Source organism: Microcaecilia unicolor, chromosome 10, assembly GCF_901765095.1.
Source record: "Microcaecilia unicolor chromosome 10, aMicUni1.1, whole genome shotgun sequence".
Classification (NCBI taxonomy): domain Eukaryota; kingdom Metazoa; phylum Chordata; class Amphibia; order Gymnophiona; family Siphonopidae; genus Microcaecilia; species Microcaecilia unicolor.
This window is the reverse complement of record NC_044040.1, coordinates 154,009,949-154,031,611: the sequence shown is the minus strand read 5'-3', so window position 1 is coordinate 154,031,611 and position 21,663 is coordinate 154,009,949. Positions and strand designations below refer to the sequence as shown.

The following is a 21,663-nucleotide window of genomic DNA, read 5'->3' as shown; positions in this document are numbered from 1 at the left end:
GGTGTTTTCTCATTTTACGATTGTTAGTGTTGTGGAATGAGACTTTTCTTCCACCACTCCTTTCCAGAGGAGAAAAGAGGAGGAAAGAAATAGAGATTGTCTACCCTAGAAATCTATTTACATTGGGCTAGATTCTATATATGGCACCTGAAAAATCTGTGCGGTAAAAAATATGCCTAGACGTATTCTCTAAAGTACGTCTACATTTAATAGAATAGGCTTAAATTTCCATGTGATATATAGAATACGCCAAGCACCTCAACACATGACCAGCCACATCCATTTAGGCAATGTTTTACTTGTTGTAAATCCCAACACCTATATTCGGTGAAGAGCAGGTGTATTCTATAATCACATAGATTCTAGAAACGTCCATTCCATGCTCATAATCATGCTTCCTTTTCAACTGTGTGACTTGGCATTTATGTGCCCCACATTACAGAATACACTTAGCGAGTTGTGCACATAAATAATAATGCCAATTAGTGCTGATAATTGCTTGTTAAAATCCAATTGACAGTGCTGATTAGCTAGTTAACCAATTAAGTTACATGCATTGTTATGGAATATTCTTCAGTTTCTGCACAGATATTAAGGTGCAATATATAAATTTGGGAGATTGAATGTAAGAGGGAAAAAAGGTGATTATAAGTTGCTTAACTGTTACCAGAGAGAGCGAGAGAGATAGATGCTATTAAAGGATTTATCTCAGAGAAGAAGTTTGGAGAGGCATTCAGCAAGTTCCCCAACCTTAATGAGAGAGATCTATAGATGTATGAGGAGAATACAGAGGTGATACTCCAAGGTATGAAAGAGAGGAATCATTGAAGTTTGGATATTCCCTTTCCAAGAAAGCCATGGAGATGCTTACTAATCCCCTGAAACATTGTGACTCAGAAAAAAATAAATTGAGGGCTCATACAAAGAGAGCAGCTGAGTCAAAATAAAAAAGAGTTGTCATGGATGTTTAGGAAAATTGTTAGTGAGATTAGTGTAGTACAATCATCTAAGTTCCTTAAGCTGATTACAATAAAGACAAAGTAGATCTTGATGTGGGACAGATGAGTGGAAGATTGTGACCTCCTTTATCTCCTCTTGGTCCTATGTAACTGTCTCTTAAGAAGATAAAGATTACCTTGATATCATGAACACTGAGCACATGGGGAAGAAGAAGGCATCTGCAATGGCGCCAACCAGTGGCATAGCTACGGGGGGGGGGGGGGTCACAGGGGCCTTGGCCCCCCAAAATGGATCCAGGTCCTCTGGTTTGGCTGGCGGGGGTCCCCAACCCACAGTAGCTGAAGCGTTTCTCCAGCACTGCTCGCCTTACATTGCCTGCCTTGCATCCCTCATGTCGCGTGCATGTTCGGTTTTCGTGAAACTGAGCATGTTCGACACGTCACACATGCTCAATTTCATTAAAATCAAGCATATGCAATGTGAGGAGAAGCAGAGCAGGCAATGTAAGAACAGCATCGCTGGAGAAATGCTTCAGCTGGGGGGGGGGGGGGGGGTGGGAGCGGCACGTCAAAATGTGCTCCCTCACTGTGGGCTCTGGGTCCCTCCACTTCGAGTTCTGGCTACATCCCTGGTGCCAACTTATCAAGGTGGGACTTAAGTATAGAATCCCACAAAGTGACCTGTTTGGTCACTGATAGTGTGGGAAAATCTGGTGGAAACTGAATGAAAAGAGGTTGAATAGAATTAAGATCTTGTCATTCCAAAACGGGGAACTGTTAAGGTGTGAAGAGGATTAGAGCAGGGAGGAAAGGGAAATAGAAAACGAGACTCGATAGTGATAGGACCAGAGAACTGAGAGAGCTATAAAGTTTGAGATGTGTAATATATCAGAGCACAATGGGTTGCATTAAAAAATGTTTATTCACAAATGACCCTATATGGGTCGTGTTGTGTCACAACTACATGTTGGCCAGTATGTTATTGCTGTTTGTATCATGAAGAAATAAGAACAAGGACTACATGCGTTTCTCACTTTTTTTATGACCCCTGATACAGGCATCCGCCGAAACATGGCCTGTTTCGGGTCATTTGTGAATAAACATTTCTTGATGCAACCCAATTTAGAAGGCCCATTGTGCTTTTTATACTTCTATTCGATTCCCTCTGTTTGTCCGGTAATATATCAGAACAATAGGACAGGACAAAATCAACAGTATGTCCTGCAGTGTGTGTGGGACATGAAACAAATTGTTGATGATCAAGGTCAGCAAACAGAAGCTGTTTGTCAAAGGACCTAGTCGGACTATCAATATGACAATTGAAATCTCCCAGTATTACTAAATTTGAGAACTGATTCACCACATCAGCAAGGGATTGGGATAATAATTCCTAGTGAGAATTTTCAAAGGCTGGTGGAATGTAAAGAAGAAGATAGTGATGGTGCAGAGGTATCCAGATGCATAAGAAAAAAATTCAGGGTAAATCAGTTGATAAGAGGCAACTTTGAGAAAAGGAAAAGAAGTGAGAACCAAAATTACAAGTCCACTCCCCTCTCCTTTTTTTGACTTTTGGCAAGTAGAAAAAGGAGTATAATGAGAAGGATGACATTGAGAGTACAGCAGGTCTTCACTTCTATGATGCAAAGTCTCAGGCAAAAAACAGCAGCAGGATGGGCTAGAAGAAAATCATGGATTATCGCTGTCTTAGGGTGCAAAGACCTGCAATTAATGAGAAAGGAAGAAAGAAGGGTTAAGTCCAGGGAAGGAGGAGAGACATTGTGGTAAATGGAGTGGATGAAGAAAGAGCTGAAGAAGGGCAAGTTACTAAACAGTAAGGTCTGGGGGGAACAGAGGGATGAGCAGAGTGATGTCCTCAGAAAACAGGACTGTATCCATAGTAAGCCAAATGCTAGTAAAGCAAGCAATGTGCCATATTAAACTTGGAAGTAAACTGGAAATTAAATAGGCAGGAATACAGAAAACAAGAGCTTCATGACAAAAAGGAGTCGCTCCGGAGTTGCCCCAAGGGCTTCGCCCAAAGAGCATAGATTGAGGTCTAGATTTGTTTTTGAGTCTTTAAGCAATTTCTTTTTAGTTTCATTTCTTTAAGATTTCTGTATCATTGGCAAATTACTGTATAAGTAAGTAATATATTAAGGGGTGTTTTTTTGAATCACTGAAACAAATCACATTACTGAGTGATAAGATTTTTGTATGTGTGTTTTATAGGTTGCAAATAAGTGAGGCTCCATGCAATCTCATTTGAAATATTGGTTCCTGGGGCCAAGGTAATCCAAGACATATAAATGTTGGAGGAAAACTTTTAACTTAGCGGTGTAAATGAAATTCACAGCTCTGCAGAGATTTATTCTGACGTTACCTTGTGGTTTACAAGTTTCAGGTCTCAGAATGTTGCTATAACTTATCACTAGGACAGGCATATGCAAAAGGGAACCTGTAAATTCAACAGATTGTGTGATTTTCTTTAAAAATGTTACCGTCTTTATAATAAATTTCAGAATACATATATAACCTTATTGGTGCTTTGCTTGCTTTCTAAAGTGAAAGACAAGATCAGCTTTTTACATATGCTGATCGTTTTGCAAAAAACATCCAAAAACTTAATAGCAAAAAAGGTAATTTTCAAAAAAGAAAAATGTCTATCTTTTGCTTTCAAAAAATAGAAGGTTTTGTGATTTGGATGTTTTATTTTTTGGTCCATTTTCAAAAAAAAAAACAAAACAAAAAAAAACGTCCAAGTGCAAAACACTCAAAATCAAGTGGAATGTAGGAGGAGCCAGCATTTTTAGTACACTGGTCCCCCTGACATCCCAGGAAATCAAAAGGACACCATAAAATGTTCCCAGGTACATATCTGACCATTGCTCCCTTACCTTGTTTGCTGAGCCCCCCAAAACCCACTCAAACTCACTACTACCAACTGTACACCACAACCATAGCCCTATATGTGGGTATGGGTTTCTGGTGAGTTTTGGAGGGCTCACAATTTCCTCCACAAGTGTAACCGGTAGGGGGAGGTAGAAGCCCAGGACCACCTGTCTGCAGTGCACTGCACCCACCACTAGACTACTACATGCTGTTCTAATGGACTTGAGAATAACATCTAAGGCTGGCACAGAGGCTGGCAAGTAATGTTTTTATCACATTTTTGGGAGTTGGGAGGAGGTTAGTGACCACTTGGGAAATAAGGGGAGGTCATCCCTGATTCCTTCCAGTGGTTATCTGGTTATTTAGGGCACCTTTTGTGCCTTATTCGTCATAAAAACAGGTCTAGCTCAGAACATCTTAGTTTTAGTCCTGGACGGTTTTGTTTTCTTCCATTATGGCTGAAAAATGTCTAAGTCTCAGGAATGCCCAAGTCCCACCCTGAACACGCTCCTGATACACCCTCTTGAGATTTGGATGCACTTCTGACGGACTTGAAAGAAAAACATCTAAAAATAGGTTTTGAAAATACCGATTTGGACGCTTTTGTGAGAAAAACATCCAAATGCTGCTTTATGCCACTTTTTAGACATTTTTCTGTTTTGAAAATGAGCCCAAAAGGCATACTATCGTTTTTAGTGTGCGCTATCCGTGTAGACACTTGTAAGAATATTATGGGCATCTACATGGTTAGTGCGTGCTAATTTTTAGCGTGCGTTAAAAATGCTAGTGCGCCTTTGTAAACATGGCCCATGGAGAGGTTCTTATTTTCCATTTTGGTCTTTTGTATGCTCACTCATGTTTAAACTGAAGGGCCCTTTAACTAATTGTATTTGGATATCATATTGAAATGCCCCTCTTTATATTGTAAACAAGGCTCCTACTGGCTAAGTCCGTGAAGCCTCCTCACCACCAGCACCGAGATCTCTGTTTTCCTCTTTATGTGTTTCTTCTTCTTTCTTGGGCCTGTTTTTGGGATTTGCAACCCAGCCCCCTTTTCTTCAACAGCTCCTCGGCTGTTTTAAACCCAGTCCAATTTCAGCCAGGGTTCTCTCCGCACAGCTCAATCAAGTCGGGCTGTTTCTAACACAGTCCAATTACAGCCAGGCTTCTCTCAGCACAGTTCAATGGAGCTAGGCTGTTTCTAACACAGTCCAAGTACAGCCAGGCTTCTCTCCGCACAGCTCAATCAAGTCGGGCTGTTTCTAACACAGTCCAATTACAGCCAGGCTTCTCTCAGCACAGTTCAATGGAGCTAGGCTGTTTCTAACACAGTCCAAGTACAGCCAGGCTTCTCTCAGCACAGCTCAATAAAGTCAGGCTGTTTCTAACACAGTCCAATTACAGCCTGGCTTCTCTCAGCACAGTTCAATGGAGCTAGGCTGTTTCAAACACAGTCCAAGTACAGCCAGGCTTCTCTCAGCACAGCTCAATAAAGTCAGGCTGTTTCTAACACAGTCCAATTACAGCCTGGCTTCTCTCAGCACAGTTCAATGGAGCTAGGCTGTTTCAAACCCAGTCCAAGTACAGCCAGGCTTCTCTCAGCACAGCTCAATAAAGTCAGGCTGTTTCTAACACAGTCCAATTACAGCCAGGCTTCTCTCAGCACAGTTCAATGGAGCTAGGCTGTTTCAAACACAGTCCAAGTACAGCCAGGCTTCTCTCAGCACAGCTCAATAAAGTCAGGCTGTTTCTAACACAGTCCAATTACAGCCTGGCTTCTCTCAGCACAGTTCAATGGAGCTAGGCTGTTTCAAACACAGTCCAAGTACAGCCAGGCTTCTCTCAGCACAGCTCAATAAAGTCAGGCTGTTTCTAACACAGTCCAATTACAGCCAGGCTTCTCTCAGCACAGCTCAATAAAGTCAGGCTGTTTCTAACACAGTCCAATTACAGCCTGGCTTCTCTCAGCACAGTTCAATAGAGCTAGGCTTTGCGCGGGCTCAAAGCCTTGGGTCCCACGCTCTGGGTCAGCCTCTATTCTCGTGACCTCCTCCCGCTTTGACCCAGGCCTCTCCCCTATACCTCCAGTGCTGGCTGAGTCATAGCCAAGAGCTCCATGGGTTCGTCTAAGACCAGCTCAGCCTCCTCTTGCTCCATCTCCTCTGGTTCCTTCTCCCCCTCTCCTTCAGTAGCCCAGTCCATTTTCTCCTCCCCCCCCCCACCCCTTTTCCAGCTGATTACCCTTTTCTTCATTAACTCTGCTAAGCTGCTTTTCCTTCTCCTGCCACCGGTTCCACCACCTCCTCCACCAGGTGGGAGAATCATCTTTTCCTTTTCCCTGGCGGCCCTCTTCTGGAGCTCCTTGGTTCTGCACCCTACTTCTCCTCCCCCGGAGCTCTCCTGTGGCCTTCTGGGAGTTGTAGTTTCCCATCTTTATGTCCCTTTTGGGCAAAACCTGAGCATCCCTAGGGTCTTCCCTCCTACCCTCCGGCTCTCTTTTCTCTGGTGGGTAGCTGGGGTTCCTCTTCCTTTCGGCATATTCCTTACATACCCCCTCCCTTAAGCTTTTACTCCCCAATTCTTCCCCCTTTTCTTCCTTATCCTCGCCTACCCGGGATAGGGCATCCACATTTCCCAAACATCTCCCCGGACGATGCTCCACTGTGTATTGGAAGGGTTGTAGTGCTAAATACCACCGCATTAGCCTCCCATTGTTATTTTTCATTAAATTTAGCCACTTCAGTGGGGCATGGTCCGTTACTAGCTTAAATTGCCTCCCTTCGAGATAGACCGTACACTCTTGTATTGCCCACCTAATAGCTAAACACTCCTTCTCTATGGTGGAGTAATGGTTCTCATGAGGTAGGAGTTTACGGCTTAGATATAGCACGGGATGTTCTGCCCCTTCATGTTCCTGAGACAGCACTGCCCCTAGCCCCCTCCCCGACGCATCCGTTTGTAGGATAAAGGTTTTTTCGAAATCTACGGCCTTCAACACCGGTTCATGGCACAGGGCCTGCTGCATCTGCTCTAACGCTCGCAACTCCGCCTCCCCCCACCTCAGCTGGTCCGGGCTCTTACCCCTCAACATGTCCGTTAAGGGAGTAGCCATTACAGAAAAGTGCGGGATGAATCTCCTGTAATACCCCACCATACCCAGGAACCTAGGCAATTGTTTTTTTCGATTGGGTCGGGGAAAGTCTTGGATGCTTTTAACTTTATTCAGTAAGGGTCGCACCTCCCCCCGGCCTACATTATACCCCAAATACTTCACCCTATACTGGGCAAAGTAACATTTCTTCGGGTTAAGGGTAAGTCCAGCCTCCCTAAACGATTGCAACACTGCCCCTACCTGTTTCAAATGATTGTTCCAGTCCTCACTGTGTACTACCACATCATCCATATAGGCCGCGGCATATGTCTGATGTGGTCTGAGGACTTGGTCCAGCAATCGTTGGCAGCTCGCCGCCGCCGAATTTAGGCCAAAGGGCAGCCTTTTGAATTGGTACAAGCCTATAGGGGTACTAAAAGCTGTCTTTGCTTGGGCTCCGGGGGAAAGGGGAATCTGCCAGTACCCTTTTGTTAAATCTAAAGTGGTAAGATACTGGGCTGACCCCAACCTGTCTACCAACTCTTCAATATAAGGCATAGGATAGGCGTCAGCTTGAGAGATAGCATTAAGCTGACGGAAATCAATACAAAATCTCCACTCCCCTTCAGGTTTTGGCACCAACACCACCGGGCTGGACCAGGGACTATGGGATTCCTCAATTACCCCAAAGTCCAACATTTCCTGCACTTGTTTAATGACTTCCCTCCTTTTCATTGGTGAGAGTCTATAGGGCCTTTGCCTTACTATCTTACCCTGTTCAGTTACAATGTCATGCTCTACTAGGTGGGTACTCCCCGGGCATGCTGTCAAAACATCTTTAAAGCGCTCTAAGAGCCTTCCTATCTCTTTTTGCTGCCCCTGGGGTAACCGGGGGTTAACTCCGGGCTCGCAGGGTTTGAAAATCTCTCTTATTTGAGGCCCTAACTCCTCTCCTTCCTTTTCGTCCCCCCGCGTTTGAAACCCTACCCTCGCTACCCAAGGTTTCATAAGATTAACGTGAAACGTCTGGACCCGACCCCTCTCATTCGCCACCTCATACGTGAGGGGACAGAGTCTCCTCTTCACCACCCAGGGTCCTTTCCATCTAGAGGCGAACCTATGGGGATCTTCCGAGATTAAGATGAGGACCCTATCCCCGGCGGCAAACTCCCGGTTCTGAGTCCCTCTATCGTAATATCCCTTTTGTTGTTCTTGGCTCTGTTCTAGCTGGTCCTGGGCATACTCCTGCATCCTACCCAATCGGCCCCTTAGATCCTGCAAATATTCGCCCACGGACTGCTCGCTGGTTTCCGGAGGTACCCAGTGTTCTTGTACGATATCTAATATACCCCTGGGTCTTCTGCCAAACATTAACTCATACGGTGAAACTCTTAAGGAGTCTTGCACCTTCTCCCGGTATGCATAGAGCACAAAGGGTAAAAGTTGGTCCCACCCGGTCCTATCCTCCCCCAAGGCTTTTTTTAGCATCCCCTTTAAGGTCCTGTTAAAGCGTTCCACCATCCCATTGGTTTGGGGATGGTAAGCCGCCGTACGTACATGTTTTATCCCAAAGGCCTCCCATACTTGTCTTAAGGTATGGGACATAAAGTTGGAACCCCGATCTGTCAAAACTTCTTGGGGAAAACCTACCTCACAAAAAATTTTTATGAGTTCCCAGGCAATACCCTTGGCCGAAATGTTCCTTAAGGGTAGGGCCCATGGATACCTGGTGGCCATGTCCATAACTACTAACACATAGAGATACCCTCTCTGTGACCTTGTTACTGGCCCCACAATATCCATGGCTATTCTCCTCACCGGTTGCTCTACCCGTGGCAGCGGCTTTAATGGGGCTTTAGGAGGGAATCTGTCTGATACCTTCTGACATCTGGGGCAGGACTTGCAGTATTTTTCCACCTCCCCATATATGCCCGGCCAATAAAACCTCGCCAATATTTGGGTCAGGGTGGCCTGGGAGCCCTTATGTCCGCTCAGAGGATGGTCGTGGGCCAGCCTTACCACCCTTAAAACACCCCTTGCTCCCAAAAGGAATAGCCTTTCTACTCGGGCCGGCGTCTAACTCGGTCTTTTTACTCCCTGCGGGGGTCTCCGGCTTAATTAGGGAAACTTTCAGGCCCCCTTTTTCTAACGCCCGAGTCCTGTCTCCCTCCCGCTCTGGCCCCCCCCACTGCTGGGCTTCCAGGTAACATTCCAAACCCGATGTCACCCCCTCTACCGTCTTACATCCCCTCTTTATTAATTCGGCCCTAATTTCGTCGGGCAGACCCTGGAGGAATTGCTCCACTACTAATTCTTGCAGTACCTCGTGCAGGTTGTGTCGCTCGGGCTCCAACCATTTTTTCACTAAATCCATTAGCTTATTTGCTACCGCTTTAGGGGGGGTCCCCTTTTCCCATTTGGTGGCTCTAAACTTACGTCTGTAAGCTTGTGTACTGAGTCCATATCTGTCCTTGATAGCTTCTTTCAACCTTCCATAGTTGGCAGCCTCTTCCGGAGACAAATCCCTAAAGGCTGCCAAAGCCTCCCCGGATAGAGAAGGCACCAATCTCATGGCCCACTGCTCTTGTGGCCACCCAGCCGCCCCAGCCACCCTCTCAAATGCTGACAAAAAATCGTCCACATTATCCTGCTCGGACAACTTCCCCCAGTTAAGTGCATTCATGGAGACATGTCCTACCGCACCGCCTCCTCCGGGCCCGTGTCCATTTGCTCCGGTTTCCCCCTCACGGGGAACATTAGCCCCTCTCTGGAAAAAGTCTTGTAGCATGTTGAGTACTGGTTGCTGCTGATCCCGGGCCGCCATCAGAGAGTCCTCGACTATCTTAGCCGTCAGCTCCTGCTGTTTTTGGAACTGGAGAGTCATCCACCCGAAGATCTCCTTGGGGTCCATCACGGCACTGGCACTGCCACCTGGGGGAGGGACAAAACAACAGAGAACCACCTCCAAGTGCGATTACCTCATTTAAGTTGGACTCTTTCTCGGATCCCTCTAACACCTCCCCCCCCCCCAGTTAGGCCCGCTTACTGGAACCCAAGATGGGTCTGCGCCTTTCTCAGCGTTGGCCCTCTCGTGGGGCTTCTCGTCCAGTCGGGTCACGACCTCCTCTAGCGACAGGTCCCGCAGCAAAATCCCACCACTGCCACTACTTGTAAACAAGGCTCCTACTGGCTAAATCCGTGAAGCCTCCTCACCACCAGCACCGAGCTCTCTGTTTTCCTCTTTATTTGTTTCTTCTTCTTTCTTGGGCCTGTTTTTGGGATTTGCAACCCAGCCCCCTTTTCTTCAACAGCTCCTCGGCTGTTTTAAACCCAGTCCAATTTCAGCCAGGGTTCTCTCCGCACAGCTCAATCAAGTCGGGCTGTTTCTAACACAGTCCAATTACAGCCAGGCTTCTCTCAGCACAGTTCAATGGAGCTAGGCTGTTTCTAACACAGTCCAAGTACAGCCAGGCTTCTCTCAGCACAGCTCAATAAAGTCAGGCTGTTTCTAACACAGTCCAAGTACAGCCTGGCTTCTCTCAGCACAGTTCAATGGAGCTAGGCTATTTCAAACACAGTCCAAGTACAGCCAGGCTTCTCTCAGCACAGCTCAATAAAGTCAGGCTGTTTCTAACACAGTCCAATTACAGCCTGGCTTCTCTCAGCACAGTTCAATGGAGCTAGGCTGTTTCAAACCCAGTCCAAGTACAGCCAGGCTTCTCTCAGCACAGCTCAATAAAGTCAGGCTGTTTCTAACACAGTCCAATTAAAGCCAGGCTTCTCTCAGCACAGTTCAATGGAGCTAGGCTGTTTCAAACACAGTCCAAGTACAGCCAGGCTTCTCTCAGCACAGCTCAATAAAGTCAGGCTGTTTCTAACACAGTCCAAGTACAGCCTGGCTTCTCTCAGCACAGTTCAATAAAGTCAGGCTGTTTCAAACACAGTCCAAGTACAGCCAGGCTTCTCTCAGCACAGCTCAATAAAGTCAGGCTGTTTCTAACACAGTCCAATTACAGCCTGGCTTCTCTCAGCACAGTTCAATAGAGCTAGGCTTTGCGCGGGCTCAAAGCCTTGGGTCCCACGCTCTGGGTCAGCCTCTATTCTCGTGACCTCCTCCCGCTTTGACCCAGGCCTCTCCCCTATACCTCCAGTGCTGGCTGAGTCATAGCCAAGAGCTCCATGGGTTCGTCTAAGACCAGCTCAGCCTCCTCTTGCTCCATCTCCTCTGGTTCCTTCTCCCCCTCTCCTTCAGTAGCCCAGTCCATTTTCTCCTCCCCCCCCCCACCCCTTTTCCAGCTGATTACCCTTTTCTTCATTAACTCTGCTAAGCTGCTTTTCCTTCTCCTGCCACCGGTTCCACCACCTCCTCCACCAGGTGGGAGAATCATCTTTTCCTTTTCCCTGGCGGCCCTCTTCTGGAGCTCCTTGGTTCTGCACCCTACTTCTCCTCCCCCGGAGCTCTCCTGTGGCCTTCTGGGAGTTGTAGTTTCCCATCTTTATGTCCCTTTTGGGCAAAACCTGAGCATCCCTAGGGTCTTCCCTCCTACCCTCCGGCTCTCTTTTCTCCGGTGGGTAGCTGGGGTCCCTCTTCCTTTCGGCATATTCCTTACAATATATATTAACCCAATTACACTGGTATTCTATTAGAAAAAGTGCCTATTTACTAGAATAGACTCTGTGCCTAAAAATAGGTTCCCTCTTATAGAACTACCTTTTTGCTGAGCAGTAATTTAGGTATTCCCCACATGGTAATTGCAAAACTTTACCACATTTTAGTAAAAGGAGCCCTGCTGGGCAGACTAGTACGGTCTGTGCCCCAGTACAACAATGGAAAAGCAAACATAGGGGAGGAACAACCCAATACCAACACCAGGGTAAACAAAAAGAGTCTGAGGAGGAAGTGACGTCACCAGAGCAATGGCAGCTTAATCACTGAGCTCCTCCATACCCTGCTGTCATTAGCTATCAGCAAAGCAGACAAATAACTGCAATTTGTCTGAACAGCTTTAGCAACGTGTGAGTGGACCAAGAGGATGGCAGGCAGAAAAGGAAAGCCAGCTCTAAAGGCTTTCGCATACCACTGGCAGAATTGAATACCATGGCAATAGTCAAGATGGCATTGCTGCCTGCGGAGCCTGAGAGTGACAAGGAGATTTCAGAGGAAGCTCTTGATTGCACCAGCGAGGAGCAACCAGTTAGCCGGGCTGAGCTCCATACATGGATTACAGATTTAAAAGCCACGCTTGTGTGGGTGTAACAGGAGCTCCATAAGGAATGGATAGCCTGCATTGCTCGGTGGAAGACATGGTCGGTCCATCAACTTAATGAATTTGATGAGCGGGTGATTGACCATGAGGGTGACGTGGTGGTGCTTTAGAAACAATGCACTACTCTGGAAAATAATCAAGAGAACTGTTTTCTTGCATTAAAGACAATGAAAACTGAGCATGCTGCAAAAACCTGAGGACACGAGTGGGTGCCGGAGGCTTACGTTGAGCAATCATGCAGGCCATCTGTCGCCAATTTCTATTGGCAGCAGATCCCTCTGCAGAGCTACCAGCAATAGATTTTGAAAGGGTGCATAGAGCATTGGGTCCTAAAACAGCAGACTGCCCAAAAGAATTGGAGGTATGCTTCTTGCACTTCCTGGTGAAGGAACGCATACGTCATGCTACCCGACAAGTGGGGCATATTCTTTGGGAGAATATCAGAGTAGAAATATTTGATGATATGTCTGTCATAACTCTATGCAAAAAGCGGGCCTTCAGAGAAGTCACCAACCCCTGGATTCTTTATATGGCGCGTAGATTCACATGGAGATAAGCGCGTAACTTAATTGGTGGAATGATAAATTAGCATTTTAGCAGCACTTAACAAGCAATAACAAGCACTAATTGGCAATAATTACAATTTATGCGTGGAAATCGTTAAGCGTTTTCAATAAAGAACTGTGCCTAAATTGCAAAGCATACAGTTTAAAATAAAAGCACTTAGCTGAAAAGGGGTGTATTTATGGGTGTGTTTATGGGCATTCCATGGGCATTCTAACAGTTTTTCGTTCATTTACAGAAGATGCCTCAGTGTGCCTAAATTTACGTGCATGGATTTACACCAGATTTTTATTGATATAAATGAACGTGCGTAGCTGTAGGTGCTGCAGTATTGATAAGGTGTATTGTTTATACTGTGCCTTAATTTTATAGAATATGTTTATTTTCACACAGATTTTTTAGGCGCCATATATAGAATCTAGCTCCAAGTGTCTTACAACGCAAAATATCCGCTGCAGATGGCACTACCTTTTTCCTCTCTCTTTTTTGCTCCATAATCATCCGCACAAAGTCACTATGCAGCAGGAAGCAATGATGGTGCTTTTGGAGGCCCAGCTCTGGCAACCGACTGAGGGGAGAGCAAATACTGAAGCAGGAGTAGCATGTCCTGGCTCCATAGCACCAAGCTGGTGAAGAGGAGATCCTAAAATCAAGCTCCTCCAAAGGCACTCTGGGCCTATCTGCTGGAGACCCGGCAGCCCCACCATGATTTGGTTTAATGGGTGACTTATACTTAGTGTTCATATAGAACATAGATGCCTCCTCTCAAGTTCTAATAATTTTTCAGGTCTATTACAGATTAGAGAATGTGTTTAGATATCTACATTTCTAATGGGTGGTTGTATTTTAGCAGCAATTCCTGTTTACTTTTCTTTCTGAGAAATTCTGAGAGAAGACATTTCTCTGGTAAGTGAACACTATTTTGCTTTGTGCTTTGGGAACTTAAAGATTGGGGTTTAAAGGAGGAATTGTAGGTTAGTGATAGGCAAAATAAAAATATTAAAAAAAAGCAAATTTTATCAACTAATCTCCATAGTCTTTCCCCCTTAGTTTTAAAAAGTTTGTACCACAGCATTAACAGATAGACTCTAGCAGGCACTGCAGGATCTAGTTTAGTCTTCCCACCCACCCTCCTCAACACCTGACCACCCCTAGGACAACTCTTCATGTATAGTCAGTTATTGTAATTAGGGTAACAAACAAGGAGTGCTCTTACAGAGTTTTAAATAGATTTCATAACCATCTAAGAAGAAAACACTAAATAAATCATACAATATACTATATAAACTAAAATACATTTTTATATTAGGCTAATATCCTTAATACTGTAACAAGTTTTAAATTATTGAAAAACTCAAAAACACTAAGATGGAGTCAGCAGTCCAGCAGTGAGAGGGGTGCTATCCACATGTATGATTATCTCCCAATTGGTGTGATGTCATGTGTGTGTGCCCGATGCAAAGAGCTCCTAGCTCTCAGTGAATCTGTCTATTCTCCTGAGGCTAGAGTAGCAGACTTGGTGGACCTGAGGGAGACAGAGAGGTACATAGAGGAGACCTACAGGGATGTTGTAGAGAAGTCCCGCCTCCAGTCTGGTAGCCCCTGTGCTGCCTTGGAGGAGGGAGGTCTCCTAGAAGGAGAGCATCACCCTGGTGAAGTAGGAAGTATGTCTGTAGCCAGGACCTGGCCACCAGGGGATGTACTATCCTCTTGCACCGAGGATGTCTCCAATTGCTGCCCGGGAGGGAAAGGTTAGGACAGCTGTTTTAGTTGGTGATTCGATCATTAGGCATATAGATAGCTGGGTGGCTGGTGGACGTGAGGATCGCCTGGTGACTTGCCTGCCTGGTGCGAAGGTGGCGGACCTCACGCGTCAACTATATAGGATTTTACATAGTGCTGGGGAGGAGTCAGCTGTCTTGTTACATGTGGGTACCAATGAGATAGGAAAATGTGGGAGAGAGGTTCTGGAAGCCAAATTTAGGCTCTTAGGTAGAAAGCTCAAATCCATAAACTCTAGGGTAGCATTTTCTGAAATGCTACCTGTGCCATGCGGAGGGCCTAAGAGACAGGCAGAGCTCCGTAGTCTCAATGCATGGATGAGATGATGATGCAGGGAGGAGGGTTTTAGATATGTTAGGAACTGGGCAACATTCTGGGGAAGGGGGAGCCTATTCCGAAAGGATGGGCTCCACCTTAACGAGGGTGGGACCAGGCTGCTGGTATCGGCATTTAAAAAGGAGATACAGCAGCTTTTAAACTAGAAACGGAGGGAAGGCCGACAGTCGATCAAAAGCGCATGTTTCGAGATAAGGTATCTTTCAAAGATATCACCAAAACAGGGAAGATAGGGTATCCTGATAGTGAGGTTGCAAAAGAGACCATAGTAGATCAGGTGTCCTTAAATAAAAATAAAAATCAGACAAAATATTGCAAATTAATACTGTCAAGTACTGAGCATGATGTAAATAGGAACAACAAACATAGTTTAAAATGTCTATATGCAAATGCCAGGAGCCTAAGAAATAAGATGGGAGAGTTAGAAATATATTGCACTAAATGAAAAATTAGATATAATAGGCATCTCTGAGACCTGGTGGAAGGAGGATAACCAGTGGGACACTGTCATACCGGGGTACAAATTATGTCGTAGTGATAGGGTGGATCAAATTGGTGGAGGGGTAGCATTGTATATTAAGGAGAGCCTTGAATCAAACAGATTGAAAATTCTGCAGGAAATAAAACACTTCTTTGAATCACTGTGGATTGAAATTCCATGTGTAAAGGGGAAAAGGAAAGTGATAGGAGCGTACTACCGTCCGCCTGGCCAGGATGAACAGACAGATACAGAAATGTTAAAGGAAATTAGGGATGCGAACAAACTGGGCAATACAATAATAATGGGTGATTTCAATTACCCCGATATTGACTAGGTAAATGTAACATCGGGGCACGCTAGGGAGGTAAAATTCCTTGATGAAATCAAGGACTGCTTTATGGAGCAGCTGGTACAAGAGCTAATGAGAGAAGGAAAATTCTAGACCTAGTCGTTAGTGGAGTGCATGATCTGGTGCAAGAGGTAATGGTGCTGGGGCCGCTTGATAACAGTGATCATAATATGATCGGATTTGAAGTAAGTTAGTTTTGAAGTAAGTATACATAGGAAATCAAATACGTTAGCGTTTAACTTTAAAAAAAGAGACTATGATAAAATGAGAAGAATGGTGAAAAAACAACTTAGAGGAGCGGCTGCGAGGGTAAAAAATTTACATCAGGTGTGGAAGCTGTTCAAAAACACCATCCTGGAAGCACAGGACAAATATATATTCCGCGTAGTAAAAAAGGAGGGCGGAAGACGAAACGACAGCCGGAATGGTTAAAAAGTGAGGTGAAAGAAGCTATTAGAGTTAAAAGAAAATTCTTTAGAAAATGGAAGAAGGAACCGACTGAAAATAATAAGAAACAGCATAAGGAATGTGAAGTCAAATGCAAAGCGCTGATAAGGAAGGCAAACAGGGGCTTCGAAAAAAAGATTGCATTGGAGGCCAAAACACATAGTATAGGTATATTAAAAGCAGGAATCCGGCAAAAGAATCGGTTGGACCGCTAGATGACCGAGGGATAAAAGGGGAAATTAGGGAAGACAAAGCCATAGCGCTTCGGTCTTCACCGAGGAAGATTTGGGTGGGATACCGGTGCCAGAAATGGTATTCGAAGCTGACGAGTCGGAGAAACTGAATGAATTCTCTGTAAACCTGTAGGATGTAATGGGGCAGTTCTACAAACTGAAGAGTAGCAAATCTCCTGGACCGGATGGTATTCATCCCAGAGTACTGATAGAACTGAAAAATGAACTTGCGGAGCTATTGTTAGTAATATGTAATTTATCCTTAAAATCGAGCGTGGTACCGGAAGATTGGAGAGTGGCCAATGTAACGCCGATTTTTTAAAAAGATTCCAGAGGAGATCCAGGAAATTATAGACCGGTGAGTCTGACGTCGGTGCTGGGCAAAATGGTAGAGGTTATTATTAAGAACAAAATTACAGAGCATATTCAGAAGCATTAATTAATGAGACAAAGTAAACATGGATTTAAGTACATAAGTACATAAGTACATAAGTAATGTCACACTGGGAAAAGACCAAGGGTCCATCAAGCCCAGCATCCTGTCCATGACAGCGGCCAATCCAGGCCAAGGGCACCTGGCAAGCTTCCCAAACGTACAAACATTCTATACATGTTATTCCTGGAATTGTGGATTTTTCCCAAGTCCATTTAGTAGCGGTTTATGGACTTGTCCTTTAGGAAACCGTCTTTTTAAACTCTGCCAAGCTAACCGCCTTCACCACGGGAAATCTTGCCTCACCAATCTACTACATTTCTTTGAAGGGGTGAATAAACATGTGGATAAAGATGAGCCGGTTGATATTGTGTATCTGGATTTTCAGAAGGCGTTTGACAAAGTACCTCATGAAAGACTCCAGAGGAAATTGGAGAATCATGGGATAGGAGGTAGTGTTCTATTGTGGATTAAAACCTGGTTAAAAAATAGAAAACAGAGTAGGGTTAAATGGTCAGTATTCTCAATGGAGAAGGGTAGTTAGTGGGGTTCCCCAGGGGTCTTTGCTGGGACCACTGCTTTTTAACATATTTATAAATGACCTAGAGATGGGAGTAACTAGTGAGGTAATTAAATTTGCTGACAACACAAAGTTATTCAAAGTCGTTAAATTGCGGGAGGATAGTGAAAAATGACAAGCGGACATTACGAGACTGGGCGACTGGGCGTCTAAATGGCAGATGACGTTTAATGTGAGCAAGTGCAAAGTGATGCATGTGGGAAAGAGGAACCCGAATTATAGCTACGTCATGCATGGTTCCACGTTAGGAGTCACAGACCAAGAAAGGGATCTAGGTGTCGTCGTTGATGATACGTTCAAACCTTCTGCTCAGTGTGCTATGATGGCTAAGAAAGCAAATAGAATGTTAGGTATTATTAGGAAAGGAATGGAAAACAAAAATGAGGATGTTATAGTGCCTTTATATTGGTCCATGGTGCAACTGCACCTCGAATATTGTGTTGAATTCTGGTCGTCGCATCTCAAAAAAGATATAGTGGAATTAGAGAAGGTACAGAGAAGGGCGACAAAATGATAAAGGGGATGGGACGACTTCCCTATGAGGAAAGACTAAAGTGGCTAAGGCTCTTCAGCTTGGAGAAAAGGCGGCTGAGGGGAGATATGATAGAGGTCTATAAAATATGAGTGTAGTTGAACGGGTAGATGTGAAGTGTCTGTTTAAGCTTTCCAAAAATACTAGTATTAAGGGGCATGCGATGAAGCTACAATGTAGTAAATTTAAAACGAATCGGAGAAAAGTTTTCTTCACTCAATGTGTAATTAAACTCTGGAATTCGTTGCCAGAGAATGTGGTAAAGGTGGTTAGCTTAGCGGAGTTTAAAAAAGTTTGGCCGGCTTCCTAAAGAAAAAGTCCATAGACCATTATTAAATGGACTTGGGGAAAATCCACTATTTCTGGGATAAGCAGTATAGAATGTTTTGTACTTTTTTGGGATCTTGCCAGGTATTTGTGATCTGGATTTGGCCACTGTTGCAAACAGGATGCTGGGCTTGATGGACCTTTGGTCTTTCCCAGTATGGCAATACTTATGTACTTGGCAGGTTTATGATGTTTTGAGTTTGTGGGGAACGCCAGGCATATTGCTCCTCTTAGGCCTACTAATTATGGGCCTCTTGCAGTGCTCTGCAATTGGGGGAGGGGGGTTGGGAAGATAGGATGTTAATACACCATAAAACAGACTAAAAGAATACACTATAAAACTATGATTGGACCAAACTACAAAGACACGCACAAACTCTTCCACCTTGTAAATAAGCTGCTAGACACTACACCTGTTACAAACAATAACAAAGAAATACCGGGGGTCAACGACCTCGCGAACTACTTCAAGGAGAAAATCACACAACTACGACTTAGAATACCTACCAGCCCTACCGAATACACCACATTCCTGAACTGTCTAGACCCAGAAGACGGAATACACCCAGCAGACAGGATCTAGACCGAATTCGAAGTACTGTCAAAAGACCTTATCTTTAAAACGCTTAAAAGATTCACCAAATCCCAATGCAAGCTAGACATCTGCCCAAGCAACCTCATGAAATCAGCCCCTCACCAATTCATATTAGACTTAACGAACCACCTGAATTTCATGCTACAAAATGGACTTTTCCCAAAGGAAAAAGGAAAAATCCTACTCACCCCAATACCCAAAGAAAAACGCTAGTGAAATAACTAACTACAGACCAGTTGCATCCATACCACTAATAACCAAAATAACAGAAGGAGTGGTAACTAAACAACTCACAAGTTATCTCGACAAGTTCTCAATACTGCATGACGCCCAATCAGGATTCCGTTCGAATCACAGCACAGAGACAGTACTAACTACCCTACTGACCAAATTTAAGCAACGGATCGCAACAGGTTCCAATATACTCCTCCTACAATTTGACATGTCAAGTGCATTTGACATGGTTGACCACGGAATCCTATTACACATTCTTGAATATTTCGGCATCGGAGGCAATGTCCTAAATTGGTTCAAGGGGTTCTTAACCTCACGCTCATACCAAGTCACATCAAATTCAACCACATCTGCTGCATGGACACCTGAGTGCGGAGTACCGCAGGGATCTCCCCTCTCACCAACAGTCTTCAACCTACTGATGACCCCACTAGCAAAACTTCTATCAAACCATAACCTCAACCCTTATATATATGCCGATGATATAACGATTTATATTCCTTTTAAACAAAACATCAACGAAATCTCCAATGAAATCAACCAAAGTCTACACATCATGAACACCTGGGCAGACGCATTCCGACTGAAATTGAACGCAGAAAAAACTCAATGCCTCATATTAACCTCCCAATACAACACAACAAAATTTACTGCTATCAACACACCTAAACTAAACTTGCCAATTTCAGAAAATTTAAAAATCCTTGGAGTGACAATCGACCGCTACCTTACACTTGAGACCCACGCGAACAACACAGCAAAAAAGATGTTCTTCTCCATGTGGAAGCTGAAAAGAATAAAACCATTCTTTCCAAGATCTGTCTTCCGCAACCTGGTACAATCACTCGTATTAAGCCATCTAGATTACTGCAACTCATTATACGCAGGCTGCAAAGAACAAATAATGAGAAAACTTCAGACAGCCCAAAATACAGCAGCCAGACTCATTTTCGGAAAACCAAAATACGAAAGCGCAGCACCATTGCGCGAGAAACTACACTGGCTCCCACTCAGGGAACGTATCACCTTTAAAATATGCACGTTAGTGCACAAAATCATTCACGGTGAAGCCCCTGCATACATGTCTGACTTGGTAGACCTGCCACCTAGAAACGCCAAAAAATCATCCAGAACTTTCCTCAACCTCCACTTCCCTAAGTGCAAAGGCATAAAGTATAAAGTACTACATGCATCAACCTTCTCATACAAGAGCACGCAACTCTGGAACGCACTGCCACGCAGCCTGAGAGCGGTCTATGAGCTGACAGACTTCCGCAAACGATTGAAGACCTATCTCTTTGACAAAACATACTGCAAGGATCAAAACATATAAATCCCATATGCACCATAACAAAGCCTCAAGATATTACCCCATGTACTCCACTTCCCCGTACTCTCCCCCATTCAACAATCTACCCACAGATAAAAAATGTCTACCCCATCGCCCTCTTGCTATTACTCGATCAGCGTACTAATTCCCCAACGTCATATCCTTAAGGTTCTACGCCCCAAAGGTGATTGATCTGACTCTGTCTTCCTTAACTATTCACAATGTAAACCATAATCGTAATGTAACAAATTGTACTTCCATCATTTACAATGTATTGTAAGCCACACTGAGCCCGCAAATAGGTGGGAAAATGTGGGATACAAATGCAATTAAATAAATAAATAAATAAATAAATTGGGGGGAGAGGGGGTGGGAGGAGGGGGAACTGTAATATATGCTATCATACTGCTTGCATGTTGCATTCTACATATGTCAGATTATTTATTATTATTATTATTATTATTATTAATATTATTATTTGTTACATTTGTATCCCACATTGCCCCACCTTTTTGCAGCCTCAATGTGGCTTACATATAACCGTTAATGGCATTAGCCGATCCGGTCTGAACAAATACATGGTATGAATGAATACAAAGTGATATTGTGGTAGAATGAGGTACATGTGTGGTAGGTACAGTTGGGGGGAACTTAGAGAGGGAAAGGGGGAAGCAGAGTCAGGTAATGTCCGTTGCGGTCTTTGGTTACATTGTGTCGCAAGTGACCAGGTATTTTTATGTTGGGTCGGTGGGGTATGCTCTTCTGAACAGTTCTGTCTTTAGTGCTTTCCGAACATTTAGGTGGTCGAGCATAGTTTTTACTGCTTTTGGCATTGTATTTATTTTTTAAATTATGGGCTCTCCTAGTTCTTTAATTTTGCACATGCTAAATGTACATGGCCTTAATGTACCCCGTAAGTGACAACTGTTTTTCAAAGAAGTTGAGTGCTTGCATGTAGGTGTGGGCTTTATACAAGAAACTAATTTTAAGAATACACACACCAATTTATTAAGGCATAAGCACTATCCCCATATCTACTTGGCATCCAGTTATGCTAATAAGAAAGCTAATGGGGTGGGGATAGTATTAGCGCAAGCCTTTAACCCAGTTATAAAGGAGGTTATACGGGATAAATACGGTTTTTCATGCTGAGGGAGTCTTAATTATTGGAGAAGATTTTAACCTTACTCAAGATCCTACTTTAGTTACGAGCTGTCTACTCTAAATGGGACCC

The 21,663-nt window shown here is 44.3% G+C and overlaps 1 protein-coding gene across 2 annotated transcripts in view; it reads left to right on the top strand.

The window, feature by feature from the left end:
- LOC115478870 (glypican-5-like) overlaps positions 1 to 21,663 on the top strand; it is a 1,084,132-nt gene that overhangs the window by 140,999 nt on the left and 921,470 nt on the right. The gene's annotated exons all lie outside the window — the stretch shown is intronic.